Source organism: Urocampus carinirostris, chromosome 8 (genome assembly GCF_059441175.1).
Source record: "Urocampus carinirostris isolate Australia breed hairy pipefish chromosome 8, RoL_Ucar_1.0, whole genome shotgun sequence".
Classification (NCBI taxonomy): Eukaryota; Metazoa; Chordata; class Actinopteri; order Syngnathiformes; family Syngnathidae; genus Urocampus; species Urocampus carinirostris.
The window spans coordinates 3,834,736-3,852,038 of NC_142356.1; the positions used below are offsets into that span (position 1 = coordinate 3,834,736).

A 17,303-nucleotide genomic window follows, 5' to 3' on the forward strand; every position below is an offset into this window, starting at 1 on the left:
AGCGCTTTACAATGTGCTCCACATTTCCCAATAGCGGCCTTGCAGCCAGGTAAGGCGCTAATCTGCTTATTGGGGGTATTAGGGGTTCAGTGTCTTACCCAAGGACACTTCGACATGTAACACGGACGAGCCGGGATTCGAACTGGGATCCCTTGATCCCAAGACGAGCGCTCTACCTCCTGAACGTCCAAGCGACTTCATTTTTGAACTTTTTTTTAATAATAAACCTCATTCATGTCGAGCAACTCAGTATCTCACAACAAAATGTTAATTAACAATATATATGATATAAGGAAACACATGTACAATAGAACATGTTAAACTACATAAATAAACATCTCATCTCATTAGCCGTACCGCTTATCCTCATTAGGGTCGCGGGGGGGCTGGAGCCCATCCCAGCCATCTCCGGGCAGTGGGCAGGGGACACCCTGAACTGGTTGCCAGCCAATCGCAGGGCACACAGGGACAGACAACTCATTCGGTCATTCACACCTAGGGACAATTTGGACCGGCCAATTCACCTGAAATGCATGTTTTTGGAACGTGGGAGGAAACCGGAGTGCCCGGAGGAAACCCACGCAAGCACGGGGAGAACATACAAACTCCGCACAGGAAGTCTGGAGCTGGATTTGAACCCACAACAGGTTCCCATGACATAAACTGTGCCGCACAAATACGACAGTTTGTAAGGGCATGGAGCACACTAAATTTTGGGGACCCATAGATCTCTGTTGGGACCCATAGATTTTTGATCAAAAATGTGGACCTGGAGTGCCACGTCCAATTTCGTTCTCACGATATATTCAACCCATGTTGTAACAATGACAATAAAGGTATATTCTATTCTAATACTTGATTCATTTATGTGTTCATATGTCATATTTTTCTCGGATTGATTAATTTATGCATCTATGTCTACATGGCAGGATCAGCCCACCGCACGATTACAGCTAAACGGAGTCGGGATCAAAGGAGGCGAGACGATCTAAAGGAAATACAGTAAAGGAATGAACTACCGCGCTCGTCCCGAGGATGAAGTCATTTTCTCCAGACGCGGAAACGTTGCGGGGCTCCGGTCGGCGTCTCGGGAGCCGACTGACAGAGTAATGGATCACCGGCGAGCACGTGTGGACGTAAACGCACACACAAAAAGGTATTATTAGACCGGGCGAGAACGTTCAATCCCGGGCCCTGCCTTATCCTCCAGCTATTGTGCACGGGCAAAAACCTTCTTTTCATCTGCGGGATCGGAGAGATAAAACCCCGGATTAAAAAGCCGTCATCGACTGCTTGAGACGAGGAGCTTCTCGGTAACCCCCTGAGCTGCTCCCCCAGGCCTAAGAACCAACCCCAGTCTAATCAGACCTAAATGGACTTCTTTGTAAAAACTGTATTTAACTGTAACTAAAACTGTAAGAAATGTTTTTCTAGTCAAGTTACATTTATTTGGATAGCTCTTAATCACGAAATGTCTCAAAGGACTGCACAGGCCACAATTACGCCATCCCCTGATCTCAAACCAGCATGCGGGTAAGGGAAACCTCAAAAACTTCGGCATGAGGAAAATGAGAGAGGTAAACCCTTTCCAGGATGACCAGGCTGCAATAGATCTTCCATTGGGCAACAATACACAAAACGTAGCCAATTATGACAATAGATAGATGTCTAGATACATGTCTAGATAGATGTCTAGGTAGATAGATGTCTAGATAGATAGATAGATGTCTAGATAGATAGATAGATGTCTAGATAGATAGATAGATGTCTAGATAGATAGATAGATGTCTAGATAGATAGATAGATGGATGACTAGATAGATGTCTGGATAGATAGATGTCTGGGTAGATAGATTTCTAGATAGATGTCTAGATAGAGGTCTAGATAGATAGAGGTCTAGATAGAGGTCTAGATAGATAGATGTCCAGATAGATAGATGTCTAGATAGATGTCTAGATAGATAGATGTCTAGGTAGATGGATAGATGTCTAGATAGATAGATGTCTAGATAGATTGATAGATGTCTAGATAGATGTCTGGATAGATAGATATCTAGATAGAGGTCTAGATAGATAGATGTCTAGATAGAGGTCTAGATAGATAGATGTCTAGATAGAGGTCTAGATAGATAGATGTCTAGTTAGATATATATCCAGATAGATAGATGTCTAGATAGATAGATGTCTAGATAGATGTCTAGATAGATAGATGCCTAGATAGATTGATAGATGTCTAGTTGGATACATGTCTAAATAGATGGATAGATGTCTAGATAGATGGATAGATGTCTAGATAGATAGATAGATGTCTAGATAGATAGATGTCTAGATAGATAGGTACATGTCTAGATAGATGGGTACATGTCTAGATAGATGGGTACATGTCTAGATAGATAGATGTCTAGATAGATAGATGTCAAGATAGATGTCTAGATGAATAGATAGATGGATGACTAGATAGATGACTAGATAGATAGATGTCTAGATAGAGGTCTAGATAGATAGATGTCTAGATAGAGGTCTAGAAAGATAGATGTCTAGATAGATAGAGGTCTAGATAGATAGATGTCTAGATAGATAGATAGATGTCTAGATAGATAGATGTCTAGATAGATAGATGTCTAGATAGATGTCTAGATAGATAGATGCCTAGATAGATTGATAGATGTCTAGTTGGATACATGTCTAAATAGATGGATAGATGTCTAGATAGATGGATAGATGTCTAGATAGATAGATAGATGTCTAGATAGATAGATGTCTAGATAGATAGGTACATGTCTAGATAGATGGGTACATGTCTAGATAGATGGGTACATGTCTAGATAGATAGATGTCTAGATAGATAGATGTCAAGATAGATGTCTAGATGAATAGATAGATGGATGACTAGATAGATGACTAGATAGATAGATGTCTAGATAGAGGTCTAGATAGATAGATGTCTAGATAGAGGTCTAGAAAGATAGATGTCTAGATAGATAGAGGTCTAGATAGATAGATGTCTAGATAGATAGATAGATGTCTAGATAGATAGATGTCTAGATAGATAGATGTCTAGATAGATAGATGTCTAAATAGATGGATAGATGTCTAGATAGATAGATGTCTAGATAGATAGATGTCTAGATAGACAGATGTCTAAATAGATAGATAGATGTCTAGATAGATAGATGTCTAAATAGATAGATAGATGACTAGATAGATGTCTAGATAGATAGATGTCTAGATAGATTGATAGATGTCTAGATAGATAGATGTCTAGATAGATAGATGTCTAGATAGATGGATAGATTGATAGATAGATTGATAGATGTCTAGATAGATAGATGTCTAGATTGATAGATGTCTAAATAGATAGATGTCTAGCTAGATTGATAGATGTCTAGATAGTTAGATAGATGTCTAGATAGTTAGATAGATGTCTAGATAGTTAGATAGATGTCTAGATAGTTAGATAGATGTCTAGATAGATGTCTGGATAGATATATGTCTAGATAGATATATGTCTAGATAGATTGATAGATGTCTAGATAGTTAGATACATGTCTAGATAGATGTCTAGATAGATGTCTGGATGGATAGATAGATATCTGGATAGATAGATGTCTAGATAGAGGTCTAGATAGATAGATGTCTAGATAGATAGATGTCTAGATAGATGTTTAGATAGATGTCTAGGTAGATAGATTATTCATCCCCGTAGGGAATTTCACACTTCCAGCAGTATCCTTGTGTTGAAAACAAAACAATAATAAAGTAAAAGGAATTTAATACATAAATACCCAATATAACGTGTTGATATAGAGTACTTAAATAGTGCCACATAAAATACACACTGTAATAAAAATAGGGTAATATGCAATATGGGGGTGTGGTTTAATGTGGGCTTTTCCTCCCCCGGGTGGAGTTAAAGAGCCTCATGGCATGAGGAAGAAATTATATGTCATAAGTAAAATTGTTGGACTGATATTCGCAGCAGGTGCGAAACAAGTTTTTACAGCTCACAGGTAACTCAGATACGGCAAACAATAGTTTTTATAACAGAAGAAAACATTTAGAACTGTCTTCCTCCTCTCTCTTTTTCTCTCTTCTAATCTCCTTTCTCTCTCTCTCTTTCTCTTTGTCTCTCTCTTTCTCTCTCTTTCTGTCTTACTCTTTCTCTCTCTCTCCTTCCTTCTATCTCCCTCTTCCTCCTTCTCTAACTCTCTTCCTCCTTCTCTCCTTCTTTCTCTTTTTCCCTTTTCTCTCTCTTCCTCCTATCTCTTCCTTCCCTATTATTCTCTTTTCTTCTCTCTTTTCTTTTTTCTCTCTCTCTCTCTCTCTTTCCCTTTTTCTGTCTCTCATTCTCTCTCTCTTTATACCTCTCTCTATCTTTCTTCCTTCTTGTATCTCTCTCTTCCTCGTTCTCTTACTCTCTCTCTTCTTCTCTCTTCGTGTCTCTCTTCTTCTTTCTCTCTCACTCTCTTCCTGCTTCTCTCTCTTCTTTCCTCCTTGTCTTTCTCTATTATTCTCTCCTCTCTCTTCTTTTCCTCTCTTTTTCTTTCCCTCTTTCTGTCTCTTTTTTTCCTATTTCTGTCTTTCTTTCTCTCTCTCTCTCTACTTTTTTTCTGTAGGGAAGAACCAATTGTTACATCTTATAAAGAAAAAAACCGTGTTTACGAAAAGCAATCTTCTTTTGCCAATCTCAGTTATCGCAGTTTCGAGAAGAAGACATGAGAAACAGATGCGAGTGAATGTGACTCAGTCACTTGGCAACGTGAGTGGATCTCTCCTCCAACTGACAAAGGAAAACATTTGCCATCTTGTCCTCAAAGCTGTTGACAAACCCTGTCACTGCAGTTGGTAAAATACAGTTTACCAAAATGAATGTTTTTATTTAGTGAATATACATATATATATATACACTTTTTCACCAAATGGCATTAAAAAAATCAAAATTAGAGAACAGTTTCAGGTGCCTCCCATGTGCTAATCTGACTCTGGCTCCCGTCTGTCCTGTACTGAGTTGTTCCTTCCTTCGACCACGCTCCGATCTTCCGCCCCAACTATTCGACCCATGTTTGCCCACCGACCACGCTCTGATCTCCCGTCCTGGCTACTTCACTCGTTTCTGCCTATCGACCACGCTCCGATCGCTTGTCCCGACTACTCGACTCGTTTCTGCCGATCAACCAGGCTCCGATCGCCCGTCCAAGCTACTTGACTCGTTTCTGCCAGTCGACCACGCTCCGATCTTCCGCCCCGGCTACTCGACCCGTGTTTGCCCACCGACCACGCTCTGATCTCCCGTCCCGACTACTCGACTCGTTTCGCCCATCGGCCACGCTCCGATCGCCCCTCACGGCTCCTCGACTCGTTTCTGCCCATCGACCACGCTCCAATCGCCCGTCTCAGCTACTCCACTCGTTTCTGCCTATTGACCATGCTCCAATCGCCTGTCCCGGCTACTTGACTCGTTTCTGCCCATCGACCACGCTCCAATCGCCCGTCTCAGCTACTCCACTCGTTTCTGCCTATTGACCATGCTCCAATCGCCTGTCCCGGCTACTTGACTCGTTTCTGCCCATCGACCACGCTCCGGCTTCTCGACTGTTTTTCGCCTATCGACCACGCTCCGATCGCCCGTCCCAGCTACTTGACTCGTTTCTGCCCATCGACCACGCTCCGGCTTCTCGACTGTTTTTCGCCTATCGACCACGCTCCGATCGCCCGTCCCAGCTACTTCACTCGTTTCTGCCTATCGACCACGCTCCGATCGCTTGTCCCGACTACTCGACTCGTTTCTGCCGATCAACCAGGCTCCGATCGCCCGTCCAAGCTACTTGACTCGTTTCTGCCAGTCGACCACGCTCCGATCTTCCGCCCCGGCTACTCGACCCGTGTTTGCCCACCGACCACGCTCTGATCTCCCGTCCCGACTACTCGACTCGTTTCGCCCATCGGCCACGCTCCGATCGCCCCTCACGGCTCCTCGACTCGTTTCTGCCCATCGACCACGCTCCAATCGCCCGTCTCAGCTACTCCACTCGTTTCTGCCTATTGACCATGCTCCAATCGCCTGTCCCGGCTACTTGACTCGTTTCTGCCCATCGACCACGCTCCAATCGCCCGTCTCAGCTACTCCACTCGTTTCTGCCTATTGACCATGCTCCAATCGCCTGTCCCGGCTACTTGACTCGTTTCTGCCCATCGACCACGCTCCGGCTTCTCGACTGTTTTTCGCCTATCGACCACGCTCCGATCGCCCGTCCCAGCTACTTGACTCGTTTCTGCCCATCGACCACGCTCCGATCGCCCGTCCCAGCTACTTGACACGTTTCTGTCCATCGACCACGCTCCGATCGCCCGTCCCAGTTATTCGACCCGTGTTTGCCCATTGACCACGCTCCGATCGCCTGTTCTGGCTACTCGACTCCGTTCTGCCCATCGACCACGCTATGATCTTACTCGACTCCGTTCTGCCCATCGACCACGCTATGATCTTTCGCCGCGGCTACTTGACCCGTGTTTGCCCACCGACCACGCTCTGATCTCCCGTCCCGGCTACTCGACTCGTTTCTGCCTATTGACCATGCTCCAATCGCCTGTCCCGGCTACTTGACTCGTTTCTGCTCATCGACCACGCTCCGGCTTCTCGACTGGTTTTCGCCCATCGACCACGCTCCGATCGCCCGTCCCAGCTACTTAACTCGTTTCTGTCCATCGACCACGCTCCTATCGCCCGTCCCAGTTATTCGACCCGCGTTTGCCCATTGACCACGCTCCGATCGCCTGTTCTGGCTACTCGACTCCATTCTGCCCATCGACCACGCTATGATCTTTCGCCGCGGCTACTCGACCCGTGTTTGCCCACCGACCACGCTCTGATCTCCTGTCCCGGCTACTCGACTCGTTTCTGCCCATCGACCACACTCCGATCGCTTGTCCCGACTACTCGACTCGTTTCTGCCCATTGACCACGTTCCGATTGCCTGTCCCGGCTACTAGACTCGTTTCCTGTCCGGTATCGTTCCCGTTTATTTTGTCCTGTTGAATATCGGTTTTTAGTTTTGTTTCTGTCTGTTTTTGTCCTGTTTATTATTTTCTCCAGTTTTCGTTCCCGCCTAGTTTGTCTGGTTTATTTTCAATATCCTGTTTCATTATCTAACCTGTCTGTCCCGTCCTGTCCGTTATCGACCCCATCTGTCCGATATCAACTCGGGCAATCGGTATCGATCTCGTCGGCCACTGTCCTCCTATCATTTCACGCCAAACTGCTGCCTAACGTGCATGATATCCCATTTTTCCGTAAAATAAAGCTTGTGTGAGTAATGTCACGCGTTTGGGTCCTGATCCAATTCTGGTTCATGACACACAGGCTGTGGCTTGATTATTATTTTGTCAATTTGATGAAGATATCAAATTTTATATAACGAAATAAAATATGCTAAAATATTAGCTTTTGTCTGAAAAGCAAGTTTGGTTTGGTTTTATTTTGAAATATATGGTATGTCTCTATCTCTATATATATATTTCTCTATCTCTCTATCTCTTTCTCTTTTTCTTTCTCTCTCTCTATTTCGCTCTATCTCTCTTTCTCTCTTTCTCTTTTTCTTTCCCTCTCTCTCTCTCTCTCGCTCTCTCTCTCTCGCTCTCTCTCTCTAGCTCTCTCTCTCTTTCTCTCTCTATATCTCTCGTTCTCTCTTTCTCTCTTTCTCTCCATCCCTCTCTATCTCTTTCTCTCTATATTTCTCTCTCTCTCTCGCTTTCTCTTCCTCTATTTCTCTCTCTCTCTTTCTCTCTCTTTCTCTCTCTATCTCTCTCTCATTCTCTCCTATTCACTCTCTTTCTCTCTCTATTTCTCTCTCTTTTTCTTTCTATCTCTCTTTCTCTTTCACTTTCTCTTCCTTTTTTCTCTCTCTCTTTCTCTATGTCCCTCTCTTTCTCTCTTTCTCTCTCTATCTCCCTCTCTTTCTCTCTCTCTCTCTCTCTCTCTCTCTCTCTCTTTCTCTCTCCCTCTCTCTTTATCTCTCTGTCTTTATCTCTCTATCTCTTTCTCTTTATTTACTTGCTCCCTCTCTCTATCTCTCTCTCTCTCTCTCTCTCTCTCTCTCTCTCTCGAAATAAAAATACATATTTTCATCTGTAAAAGGTTCCCGATCCCTGACACCCGACATCGAAAACACCGCCTCAGCTGGAACCGTGTACGCGCTAAAACGCCAGTCGTCCGGCAAAAATATGCTAATCCGGCCATTGTAAATTCCCGAGCAAATCGATGGCTTTCATTTTTCTCCCATCAATCAGGCCTCGACGTCGTAAAGACGCAAACACAGCAAGGGCCAAGGGGAAGGGGATCGTAAATCGGACGGACGGGCCTTGGAGTAAGTCTTACTCCGAGCGTTTCCCTTAGGACGCCATCGTATATTTGGATTTCGTGTTTCGGCTGATTCACGGTAATGGCGGAGAAATCGGCGAGAACCTTCGATATGTTGAATGGAGATCCATTACCCTAAAAGCTTTTAAGACAAAGGACATTATTTTTCAAATATGAGCTTCGGTTATACTTGCTAGTAATAATAGTTCTGTCAAGAGCCAGAACTGGATCAGGACCCAAACGCGTGACGTTCTCACACAAGCCTTTTTAGGGGAAATGGGGAGTCATGCACTTTAGGCAGCCGGTCTGGCGTGGAAGGACAGGAAGCCAGAGGCCGTCGAGATCGATACCAACTGCCCGAGTTGATATCGGACAGATGGGGTCGATACCGGACAGGACGGGACAGACAGGATAGATAATGAAACAGGATATTGAAAATAAATAGGATTAACCGGACAGGAACCAAAACTGGAGAAAATTACAAACAGGACAAAAATAGACGGAAACAAAACTGAAAACCGATATTAAACAGGACAAAATAAACGGGAACGATACCGGACAGGAAACGAGTTTAGTAGCCGGGACAGGCGATCGGAGCGTGGTCGGTGGGCAGAAACGAGTCGAGTAATCGGGAAGGGCAATCGGAGTGTGGCCGATGGGCAGAAACGAGCCGAGTAGTCGGGACGGGCGATTAGAGCGTGGTCGATAGGCAGAAACGAGTCGAGTAGCCGGGGAGAAAGATCGGAGCGTGGTCGATGGGTAGAAACGAGACGAGTAGTCGGGACGGGCGATCGGAGTGTGGCTGATGGGCAGAAACGAGTCGAGTAGTCGGGACGGGAGATCAGAGCGTGGTCGGTGGGCAAACACGGGTCGAGTAGCCGGGGAGAAAGATCGGAGCGTGGTCGATGGGTAGAAACGAGTTGAGTAGCCGGAACGGGCGATCAGAGCGTGGTCGATGGGCGGAAACGAGTTGAGTAGCCGGGACAGGGAATCGGAGCGTGGTCGATGGGCAGAAACGAGTCGAGTAGCCGGGACAGGCAATTGGAGCTTGGTCGATGGGCAGAAACGAGTCAAGTAGCTGGGACGGGTAATCGGAGCGTGGTCGATGGGCAGAAACGAGTCGAGTAGCCGGAACGGGCGATCAGAGCGTGGTCGATAGGCAGAAACGAGTCGAGTAGCCTGGATAGGCGATCAGAGCGTGGTCGATAGGCAGAAACGAGTCGAGTAGCCTGGATAGGCAATCGGAGCGTGGTCGATGGGCAGAAACGAGTCAAGTAGCTGGGACGGGCGATCGGTGCGTGGTCGATAGGCAGAAACGAGTCGAGTAGCCGGGACGCTAGCTCTAGAAACTATTGGTGATGAGTTGGGCTGGCACAGCCAGCCCAAGAATTAGCGCAAGCTAGCTGTAAACACTGTGGGCAATGCTAACTTCTTCATGCCCAAAAATTTTGGGAATGGCTATATCGTAACAACTTCATATTTACAAATTATGCTAATGGATTCATGTTAATCAGTTATGCCAATGGGTACATACTAAAAAGTGATGCTAACGACTAAATGCTAACTTCTTTATGCTAAAATTTTTTGGTAATGGAAATATTTCAACGACTTCATATTTACAATTTATGATAATGGGTACATGCTGATGAGTTATGATGATGGGTACATGTTAAAAAGTGATGCTAACTGCTAATTGCTAACTTTTTCATGCTAAAAAATTTTGGTAATGGCAATATTGTTACGACTTCATATTTACAAATTATGCTAATGGCCTCATGTTAATGAGTTATGCTTATGAGTAGATGCTAAAAATTGATGCTAACGGCTAAATGCTAACTTCTTCTTGCAAATTTTTTTTGTTAATGGCAATATTTTAACGACTTTATATTTACAAATTATGCTAATGGCCTCATGTTGATGAGTTCTGCTAATGGATACATGCTAAAAATTGATGCTAACGGCTAAATGCTAACTGCTTCAAAAATTTCGGTGATGGCTTTATTTTAACAACTTCATATTTACAAACTATGCTAATGGATACATGTTGATGAGTTATGCTAATGGTTACATGCTAGAAACTGAAGCTAATGTGTAATAATGGTGTTATTACTACGTTATTACCATGAATGTGTTTTTGTACTCTTAAGTATTTCTGTTGTGAATGTATGTAGTAGTTTTTTGTAGTATGCCCATATTAGTATTCTGTAGTGTTTTTGTAGTATTTCCATTGTACTTTTTTGTAGTATAGCTGTTGTTTATTGTTGTATTATCGTTGTTGTATTTTTGAAGTATTTCTGTCGTAATATTTCTTAAGTGATATTTTTGTAATATAGTATTGTCATGGTATTTTTAAGTAGTAGTATTCTTGTAGGGCTTCTGTACTATTTTTCAATTCTTTTGTAGTATTTTGATCATATTTTTTGTTGTTGATTTAAAGCAACTTAATAAGCCTGTCAGGACCAGAACGGAAGCAGGACCCAATCGCGAAATGTTTTATTGAAGGAAAGAGGAAGGGCTGCGCCAACGATCTGGGCGTGGGAAGCAAGTCGCACTCGTACTCGGATTGTGATCCGAACACAGAAGTGCATCTTCCGTAGCGAACAATGGCCTGTCAGGGACGGAAAAACAGGTCGGGAGCCGGGACAGGAGAGTGAAAATGTGGTCGGGGTCAGAAACGTAGTTGGGATCAAAAATGGGTCAAAAGCCGGGATGGGAGAACAGACGTGGTCAGGACCAAAACAGGTCGTAGTCGAGACAAACGGGAGCAAAAACGGGACAGGCGGGAGTCAGGGTCGAAAAAGGCTTGCCTTGTATACACAGAGGTTCGCAGACGGATTGACAACAGGGGACTGACAGGACTGAATTCAAATAGTGACAGGGAGCCAATCAGAGCAATTGGCGCCAAATGAGCGGGGACAGGTGATTCACATCGGTAATCATGACAATGCCAGTTTTAAGGACGACATTTTATAATTAGTTTTGTGGTATTTTCGTAGTATTTCTGTAGAAGTTTTTTTGTACACACACAAAGGGACAAAGTTGGCACCAAAATAAAATCATTTTTTTTAGTGTAACCGCAGTGTACCTGTCCCACCAAAGATCCACATTCACGCTGGACTGGATGATGAGGTTTTTATTATAGTTTCTGCAGATGAAATGAGTCACAACATTAGCTTCTCTGCTGGCTTTGAGCTCTTTGATCTCGTTGGCAGCTCGCTCTGTAGACTGCCCAAAGCATATCAAAGAGCTTTCTTTTCAATTTACATGAAATACATTTTAGAATATCACAAGACATTTTTACATCCATTTTAACAAGATACTTTTAACAAGAGATCGTATAGTGTTGTTTTTTAACCTTTACAATGAATTCAACACTTTTTTCTTTAGTCTGAATTTTAACCAACATCATCCTTTTTAATGTATACGAGAAAATAGAAATAAGAACAATAATGAGTATAAAAACGGGTACAATTTACCTGCGAATGAAATGAGTCACCACACGTGATTAGCTTTTCTGCTGGCTTTGATCTCTACAAGGGGAATTAACATTTTAGCACAGCAGAAACAAAAGGGAAATCAATCCAAACAGCTTGACAACATCAATCACATTACTGTGCATGTTGAGAGATTTGTCAGCTGTGGTTATAATGTTTAAAATTCACTTTTTTGTGGAGCACCAAAAAATGTGTCTTGCCGTTGGCAGCTCGCTGTTAGACTGCCAACTAACCCCCGCCTTCTGGTCACATGTTAAAAGCCAAACCATACCCTGCCCCATACCAACAGGTGGCACTGTTGGACTCATCATTGCAAGACACTTACCAAAAACTATACAACATATTTCAGCAGGAATTTCAATAAAACAAAAGTTATTATTACACCCGTTACATAAGTAGTAATATATATAGCAGTGGTGTCAAAGAGGCGGCCCGCGGGCCAGATCAGGCCCGCTAGCGGATTAATTCCGGCCCGCGAGACAACGCTCAGGGAGAGCGCAAGAGAAAAACGAGCTGCAGGTTGAAATATGTCCACTTGATGTTGCCAAAGCCAGGTGCCTCGAACAAAGACGGTGGACTTGTATTTCTCTCTCTGTCTCTCTGTCTCTCTGTCTCTGTCTCTGTCTCTCTCTCTGTGTCTCTCTCTCTCACCTTCTGTGTCTCTCTGTGTCTCTCTCTCACCTTCTGTGTCTCTCTCTCTCTCTCACCTTCTGTGTCTCTCTCTCTCTCTCACCTTCTGTGTCTCTCTCTCTGTCTTTTTACCTTCTGTGTCTCTCTTTGTCTTTTTACCTTCTGTGTCTCTCTTTGTCTTTTTACCTTATTTTGCTCTCTCTTCTATTTTTCCTTCTCTCTCTCTCTTGTCTCTTTCTCTCTCTCTTGCTTTCCCATTCGCTCCTTCTCCCTTTATCTCCTTCTCTCCCTTTTTTCCTCCCCTTCTCTCTTTCTATTTCTCTTTGGATATCTTTCTCTCTTTCTTTCCCCCTCTCTCATTATTTGTCTTTATCTCTTGTTTCTCACGTTTCAAGTTCTCTCTCTCTCTTTTTTTCTGTTTCTCTCTCTCTCTCTCCCTTTCTCTTTCTTTGTTTCTCTTTGTCTCTTTCTCTCTCTCTCTCTTTGTCTTTTTAACTTTTTTGCTCTATCTTCCATTTTTCCTTCTCTCTCTCTTGTCTCTACCTCTCTCTCTTGGTTTCCCATTCGCTCCTTCTCCCATTATCTCTTTCTCTCCTTTTTTTCCTCCCCTTCTCCCTTTCTATTTCTCTTTGGATATCTTTCTCTCTTTCTTTCCCCCTCTCTCATTATTTGTCTTTATCTCTTGTTTCTCACGTTTCACGTTCTCTCTCTCTCTTTTTTTCTGTTTCTCTCTCTCTCTCTCTCCCTTTCTCTTTCTTTGTTTCTCTTTGTCTCTTTCTCTCTCTATCTCTTTGTCTTTTTAACTTTTTTGCTCTCTTCCATTTTTCCTTCTCTCTCTCTCTTGTCTCTACCTCTCTCTCTTGCTTTCCCATTCGCTCCTTCTCCCATTATCTCTTTCTCTCCTTTTTTTCCTCCCCTTCTCTCTTTCTGTTTCTCTTTGGATATCTTTCTCTCTCTTTCTTTCCCCCTCTCTCATTATTTGTCTTTATCTCTTGTTTCTCACGTTTCACGTTCTCTCTCTATCTTTTTTCTCTGTTTCTCTCTCTCTCTCTCTCTCTCTCCCTTTCTCTTTCTTTGTCCCACCCTCTTTTTCTCTTTTTCGCTTTGTCTTATTTCTTTCTCGCTTTCTTTCTCTCTAATCTACTAGTCCGGCCCCGGAGAGAATAAATTGAGTTTGACACCCCTGGTATATAGTGTTTTTAAATTTGAAGCATTTTTATTTGGCGGGCCGGATTAAAACCCCGTCTGGCCGCATGTGGCCCGCGGGCTGTTGCTTGCACACCTTTAGAGCAAGTCTCTTAGGACTCGATTGTATATTGGGATCTTGTCTTCTAGCGAAGAACTCCGGGGGGACCTTCGATATGTTGAGTGATAATGGAGTTCCCTAAAAGCTTTTCAGACAAGGTCCATTATTTCAAAATGAGGATCTTATACTTGCTAGTAAAATTCCATTCCTTGCTTGTCTGTTCTGTCCTTGGCCTGGATTTAGTGCATATTTTCGCTAACCCAAATGCTAGCTGCGTTAGCAAATAGCATCGCTTTGGTGTCAAACAGGCGGCCCGCGGGCCAGATCCGGCCCGCTAAGGGATTGAATCCGGCCCGCGAGACGACACTCAGAGAAGCGCAAGAGAAAAACAAGCTGCAGGTTGAAATACGTCCACTTGATGTTGCCAAAGAAAGGTGCCTCGAACAAAGGCACTGTACTTGTATTTCTTTCTTTCTCTCTCTCTCCCTCTCTTTTTCACCCCTTTTCTCCCACTCTGTCTCTGTCTCTTTCACTCTCTGTGTCTCTCTTTTTCTCTTCTTTTGTTGCTCTTTGTCTCTTTCTCTCTCTGTGTCTTTTTAACTTCTTTTGCTCTAACTTCCTTTTTTCCTTTTCTCTCTTTTGTCTTTCTCTCTTCATACCCTTTGCGCTTTCTTTTCTCTTTTCTCTCTTTCTCTCTTTCTATTTCTCTTTGGATTTCTTTTTTCCTCTCCCTTTCTTTTCCCACCCTTCTCTCACGACTTTTTATCTTTTGTTTTTCACGCTCTCACCCTCGCTCTTTTTCTTTCTTTGTCTCGCCCTCTCTCCTTTTCTCTTCCTCTCTCTCTCTCTCTTTTCCACCCCCTTTTCTCCCACTCTCTGTCTCTTTCACTATCTGTGTCTCTCTTTTTCTCTTCCTTTCTTGCTCTTTGTCTTTTTCTCTCTCTGTGTCTTTTTAACTTCCTTTTTTCCTTTTCTCTCTTTTCTCCTTCTCTCTTCATACCCTTCGCGCTTTCTTTTCTCTTTTCTTTCCTTCTGTCTTTCTATTTCTCTTTCTATTTCTTTTTTCCTCTCCCTTTCTTTTCCCCCTCTCCCATGACTTTTTATCTTTTGTTTCTCACGCTCTCTCCCTCTCTCTCTTTTTCTTTCTTTGTCCCGCCCCCTCTCCTTTTCCCTCCCTCTTTCTCTTATTTCTTCATCTCTTTGTCCTTCTCTTTAATCTACTAGTCCGGCCCCCGACAGAATGTTTGTTCTATCGTGTGGCCCCCGAGTTCAAATGAGTTTGACACCCCTGGTTTAAGGCGACTCAACCACCGGCGAACACACATAAAACAAGCGCACCCGTACGCTCAAACGCACCCGCCGAACACTTCCTCGTGACCTACAAGCGAGGTAATAGCCAGCTGGTACGGCATTACCGCTATGTAGTCGGATAGAAAAGTGGGAGGGGTTAATTGCGAGTTGCCCGGGTCAACGTGGCAAATGTAAATAGGAAGCCTCTCAGTCGCTAATGACCACGATAATTACCTTTAAGATCCGTGTTATCGTTTACAAGAAGTCACTTTGAAGCGTGGTTTGAATGTCAGGGATAATGGAACATGCTCGCACTTGTGCCGTCCATTTCGAGCGGAGAGAACAAACCAAAAAGAGCTGCACCGCATCACACGAACTTGCTTTCGGCAATAGTCGACGAGGGATAATGGATTCCGGACAAAACGGCGCATTTTATATCAGTTGGGCCAGAACAGCACACCTCCTGACAAAAGGGCCATCTAAAGTTCTCAGCTTGCTTATAGGATAGGAGATAATGGATCACAAAGTGGAATTCAATTTTGGAAAAAGTTAAAAACGTTGACCAAACTGCCGGTCCCCGCTTGTAGTATAATATGCAATCGGGGATAAAAGAGCAAAAAAACTGCAAAGAATCTGCAAGTATAGTTTTGGTTTGGAGATAATGGATCATGGTCAAAACTGTCCACTTCATTGTAGGCAGACCACAATGACATGCTTCAATAACCAGAACTCAAAACAAAAAATGCTTTTTTTGCATAACCTGTTTTTGATCTGACCAATAGTTGACTGAGGATAATGAATCATGGCCTTTTTGCCAGGCTTGCTCGCACCAATATGGGGTTGGGGGTAATGGATTGGGGCTGTTAATTTTTGGCGGGAATACAGTACCGGTAAAAAGAGTTGCTAGGCCGACCAAAATATGCTCCTATTCCTGACACTATGCGATCGGGGATAATGGATTGCTGCCACAGCAGTTCAATTCATCTTCTACGGAGATAAAGTAACTGCGAAAAAAACCCCAAAAAACACCAGTCACGACAAAAGTTCGCTATACCCGTCCCCGCTCGCAGCCATATCAGATTGGGGGTAATGGATTGCGGCCGCATTAGTGCAGTTCATTTTTTAATGCACTGATGGCAAAAGGTGCATTTTGGAGGATTTCCGCAGTAGTATTTTTGTATTAGTTCAATGGTGGTATTTTTTAAGTTTTTCCACTGGAGATTTTTTGGTAGTTTATCTGTAGTATTTTAAGGTATCCCTGTGGTTGTAATTTTTTAAGATTTCTGTAGTAGTATTTTTGTAATATTTCTGTTGTAATATTCCACAGTATTTTTGTATTATAGGATTACTTTAGGTTTTTTTTGTACTATTTTTATAGAAGTATTTTGAAAGTCTTTCCATAGTAGTTTATTGTAGTATTTTTTTAGTATGTCGGTAGTATTTTTGTAGTATTCCTTTAACATTTTTGTATTATTAATGTAGTTGCATTTTTTTAGTTTTTTTGTTGTAATATTTCTGTTGTAGTATTTTTGTAGTATTTCTGTAGAAATATTTCTGTCATAGATTTTTTTGTATTATAGTATTTCTGTAGTTATATTTTTGTACTATTTTAATTGAAATATGTTTTAAGTCCATCTATAGTAGTATATTTGGAGTATTTCTTAAGTATGTTTGTAGTATTTTTTAGTATTTCCATTATAACATTGTGTAGTATTCCTTTAGTATTTTTGTATTACTAATGTAGTTGCATTTTTTAAGTTTTTTTTGTTGTAATATTTCTGTTGTAGTATTTTTGTAGTATTTCTGTAGAAATGTTTCTGTCATAGATTTTTTGTATTATAGTATTTCTGTAGTTATATTTTTGTACTATTTTTATTGAAGTATGTTTTAAGTCTATCTATAGTAGTATATTTGGAGTATTTCTTAAGTATGTCTGTAGTATTTTTAGTATCTCCATGATAGTATTTTGTAATATTCCTTTTGTATTTTTGTATTATTAATTTATTTGTATTTACAAATTGTAATATTTCTGTTGTAGTAGTATTTTGTAGTATTCTTTTAGTATTTCTGTATTATTAATGTAGTTTAGTTTTTTTGTTGTAATTTATCGGTTGTAGTGTTTTTGTAGTATTTCTGTCGAAATAGTTCTGCTATAAATTTTGTATCATAGTATTACTGTAGTTTTATTTATATTTATTTAGATATATTTTGAAGTCTTTCCACAGTAGTATATTTGTAGTATTTCTTGAGTATGTCCGTAGTATTTTCTGTTATAGTGTTTTTGTAGT

The 17,303-nt window shown here is 42.2% G+C and overlaps 1 long non-coding RNA gene across 1 annotated transcript in view; it reads left to right on the top strand.

Annotated features, from left to right (window-relative positions):
* Positions 1–17,303, top strand: part of LOC148360532 (uncharacterized) — a 132,285-nt gene that overhangs the window by 93,654 nt on the left and 21,328 nt on the right. The window contains exon 3 of the long non-coding RNA XR_015851198.1: positions 930–1,156. This is a non-coding gene — a long non-coding RNA (uncharacterized LOC148360532). The remainder of the gene's footprint in view (positions 1–929; positions 1,157–17,303) is intronic.